This window comes from Lytechinus pictus, chromosome 15 (assembly GCF_037042905.1).
Source record: "Lytechinus pictus isolate F3 Inbred chromosome 15, Lp3.0, whole genome shotgun sequence".
Classification (NCBI taxonomy): Eukaryota; Metazoa; Echinodermata; class Echinoidea; order Temnopleuroida; family Toxopneustidae; genus Lytechinus; species Lytechinus pictus.
The window spans coordinates 24,154,624-24,159,710 of NC_087259.1; positions in this window are offsets into that span (position 1 = coordinate 24,154,624).

Here is a 5,087-nt window from a genome sequence, read left to right on the forward strand (position 1 = left end):
AAAAAAAGAAAGAAAGAAATTGGATAAAAGGAATAAAAGAGGATAGACAGAAGGGGAGAGAGAGAAGGATGGAGGGAAAAGAGAGAGAGAGACAGAAGCCCCATTTTAACAGACACTTTACTGACTGCCTTTTCTTGACAAAGTGATGGGACAAAAGATTACCTCTTCCTATTAAAGGAGAATGAAACCCTTGAAACCAGCTGAATCCATATCAAAGAGAAAAATCAAAGAAACATATTGTTGAAAGATTGAGGAAGATTGAATGAATAATAAGAAAGTTATGAGCATTTGAATATTGAGATCACTAATGCCATGTAGATCCTCCCATTGGCAATGCGACCAAGATCTGTGATGTCACACACGTACAACTCCCTCATTACTTTAATACTTATTTCACTTATATTCTCACTGTTATAGAGTCTATCACAAGGTGAGGTGTTCTCTTTATGAGAGGACAAGTACAGAGGTTTCACAACATTATATCATTGATGAATCGTTTGTCATATGATTAGAATGAGCAAAAAGAGATGTTTTGGGGTATATTTTCAGTGTCCAAAAGGGGAGAGTTGTTCATCTGTGACATCATAGATCTTGGTCGCATTGCCAATGGGAGGATCTCCATTGCATTAGTGATCTCGACTTTCAAATGCTCATAACTCTTCTATTGCTAGTCCTATTTTACTCAAACTTTTGTTGATCTTATTCTTTGATTTTTCTGCTTTCACAAAAGCTAACTTGCTCCACGAGTTTCATTCTCCTTTAAGATGTCCCTCCTGAGGTAATGGGAGGGATAAATTGAGAAAGATTTTGCCAAATATGGTCCTACTGTAAGGGTGGAAGCAAGGTCGAATCACAACTCCAACCCATCTGAGCTGGGATAGACATTTTGTTAAGATGCTGTTGGTGTACAGTCTGTCCAAAGTGCTTGAAATTGCACAATGACTTATCAAAGGTGCATGCATGCCTTTATCTGCATGATCATATGAATGGAGTAATCAAATTATTTGCTAAATATGCTGCTGGTTTGTGTGTAATATGTTGCATTTTTAAACAGAAAATTGAAACGTCAATTTTCATTTTAATATACAAATTTTCAAATTTAATACTCTTTTTAATATTGATATTAATATTGGGTCAAAGCAGAACTTCTGTATCTCCATTCTCTTGTCTCTCTTCCTTTTCTCTTTTTCCCTAAACATCTCCTTACTCATCTTTTCTTTGTTTTTCTCCTTTTCTATTCCTTTTTTCCTCTGCTCTTTTTCTATCATTTCTCTCTCTCTCATTCTTTTTGCAATGCTGGGCTCCGCACCACAACTTTAAACTTTTTGCTCTTTGTACAGTACACACACCCCCTCACACACACATATATATATATATATATATATATATATATACATAGTGCCTTGACCTTTCTAATGGGTGTAAATGTCATACTATTCACACCGAGTATCAACACAAGTGGTATCTACTTGGTCTTTGCCAGGGAAATCACTTATGGGTCAACTTTACAAGGGATCACCTCCACAATGGCTGTTTAAAGATCCCCACTTAATCTAATAAGGGAAGATTTTTTAATTCAATAATCACCAAATAGATAGCTTTACAACTAATCATTTCTGCAGAATTTAAAAATGCATTTTCATGTATTTTGACAGCGTTTGTTTATCTTTTGTGAGGGTCCTGAGGGATGGGTGATTCATGAAATTCATCAATTTTACATTAAAAGAAAATAAATCTTTCTGATAGAAACATAATTTTAGCTCAAACAACAACATCACCAATATCTCAAAAGTTATGTACAGTTCATATACAAAACACATTGCATAGGAAGGTGTTACTTTTCAAAAAGGTTTTTTTTTTTTCTTAATGAACATAGAAAATGATATTCCTCTTTTAGCAATATACTTTTTATTTCTTATGCTACTGGGACACATTTTTTTTATTGGATTTTAAGATATATATACAACATATGTCATGATTATAATAGTAATTTGCATTACTTTGGTAGTATTTTTTCATTCAACAAAACTGCTCGTGTAATTTGGGGCATGAAATTATTATGAAAAGTCAACTAACAATTATATCTTTTATGTAACACTTAATACCTTGGAACGATGTCTCCAATTGCTTTCCATTTGTATTACCCTGGATGGTCATCATATCCACATATTAAATGCCCTTTCTTCACTCAATTGGGAGCATAAAAATCCATAAATAAACTTCAAAGAATCATATTATAGTTTGCACTTACAGACTGCTCCTGCATATTGCACACAAGTCTTCTACACACAATGACTGCTAGAATGATGAGACTATTTTTCAGCTTTCATTCAAAGATCAGAGTGAATGTATTATATGCCAACCTGTCATTGTCCTCATAATCAAGATAAATTGATTTGTCATTCAAGGATACATGTTGGCCTATAGCTATAACAGGGGGAGGGGCTTTTCATGAAACAAATATTCAGTGACTTTCACTGATAACTTTTATAAGCTATTGAAAACTTTCCATCTGATTGGCTAAGAGCAAATTAGCCAGTGGAAATCACTGATAAATTTATCTCTGTGAAAAACTATCCAGCAGGACTTAATGGCCCGTATTCTGAAGTCAGGTTTAACTTAGACCATGGTCTAACTCTGTGCTAAAATTATGGGAAGCCAAAAGTGTCAAAATTGTTATTAAGTTGTATGTTTCTTATGAAATACTGTGCTCTTTCCTGATTCATTGATGGTGAAGACAATCATCTATTTATACTTCCTAGACAATTATGAATGATTTGAGAGCCAAATGAGCTGAAATATTATATCTCTACTGTTAGTAATTTATGTAACAATTGGCTATCCATACTTAAACCACAACTTTAAACCTTAGTTTAAGTTAAACCCGACTTAAGAATTTGGGCCATAGTATCTTATCCGTTTGGTCTACAAGCAGTTGGTCTAATTCTCTCCAGGAGAGTCTTACGGTGCCGCTCTCGGTAAACTTGACACGTAATCGCGGGCGCACGTTTAACAAACGCGGGTAGTCATGAGTTAAACGCGTGCAATATGTTGCGAGCGAGAGGCACATGGCCAATTAAGTAATACCACATGGACTATAAAACCTATTTGGTCTACTCTCAATTTGGACTAATTGCCACTTGGTCTACACGACACTTGGTGTAATACCCACTTGGTCTAATTGCCATGTAGTCTAATGTCCAAATGTCTGTTTTCCACTTCATTTTATTTTCCATAGTGTTGGAACCAGTGGACATGAGATGAGATGGGTATAGCCTGAATGAAATAAGACATTGTGATAAATGGTCTAAGTGGCAATCAAAGCAAATGATTAACTCTTTGTGCACTTAGGCCACGTTCCCCTCTGTGCTGAATTTCGTTCAGAGAAGGATCAGGAGCGGTATTAAAAAATGGACTTGCTCAATTCAACTCGCTATAACTTTTCATTGTGAGGGGATATGTTTCATAGCAAAGTAGAAGAGAATTTCACACGCTTTCTGACTATATGATATTTGGTGGAAAATAATGATCAGAAATTTGGCAAATAGTGCCTCATTTCACACATGTATGGTATTATTACATGGTAAAGATAAAATACAATGGATTGTTTGTTTGAACATGAAATGCAAAGTTTGTGTGGCATCGAGTGTGCACTGGTGCGAAGTACGTGTGGAAGACGAACTGGTTGTAGACGACATAGGATTAGACTATATTGGATGAGACCAACTGAAAGGGAGAATGTAGCGAATGTAGACCAAGTCTGATTTTACCTCTTTTACATGTACTCTGCTGCTTTGCAGCTGTTTAATTCTATAAATAAAATATGCTTAAGGCTTTATGGTTGATTTTTGCAAGATCAGTTTAATACTGAAATGTTATAATGTGTAACCTAGTGTGAGAGTTAACATATTCCATGTTCTTTTCTTGTGTCGTTTTTTCTTCCTTTCTTATTCTTTTTTTTAATAATTTAATTGTCCTTTTTTTTTCATTTAAAAAAATCTTTTTTGTTATTACCAAAACTTTTCGGTGAATCTTCTCTTTCTCTTGACTTCTAGGTTCTGCTTTTCCCTTTTTTCACTTTCTTCCTTTTCATTTTCCTTCTTCACCTTTCTTTATCCTTTTCTTTGTTCTTTCTGAATTCTGAATCTGTGTTTCCTTGCATTTATTATCTATTTGAGTGGGTAAGATATATCTTTAACCTGTAGCCGAGATAATCATGTGATTATGAAATCAATACCCATTAGCATGCACAGTATTTTTTTATATATTATGATTTGGATTTGTTTATATTCCAATAATTGAATGTCCAATACTCTGAAATTTCTATAGCATATTTAGCTTTCAGACTTTGCTACAAAAAGATATAAAACATTTCACACTCATTTTATAATACCTCTTGTATTAGTTTTCCTTCTTTGGGGGAATGATCCATGAAACACATGGTGAGTGGTTTTCACTGATAAAGTTGCTCTGAGCCAATCAGTTTCAAGGATTTCTGTAGCTTGTAACAACAGTCAGAGAAAATCACTTATTAATTTCATGTGATACTCCCCTCCCCCTCCGCCTGAATTGACATGATGCTTGAGCATGGAAACTACAACTCAAGGTGACATCAAAATAGAAACTCATGTATTGGAATAAAATGCAATTTTGTTAATTTGCGAACATTTGTATTGATCTGAAAAAAAGCTCTCTTCAATCTGGGCATTCCCACCCCCGTCATTAGTCCTCACAATATCACCCATTTATGATCACGGGATGCACATCTGTAATACCTGTCAAACCGTTAATTTGTTTGCGCAAAAACCTTTGAATATTTCAGATAGTTCATCTGCTAGATCTAATTTAGCCGGGGAATTGGCGTGATTGGGGAGGCGAGTCCAAATTTTGCTGGCTTGGGGTATTTAAATTCTCATTTTTTTTTGTCTCGGACAATTTTCTCCTGTCCATCATCACGTAGAGCCAAGGTCTACTGGTATCTTCTTTTGCAAGTCAATCAAAGAGTGCACTGCCTCTTACAGAGCCATGCAGACTTGGAATGATAAGCTGAGAACACTTTAATAACCACAATACAACTTGAATCTGTA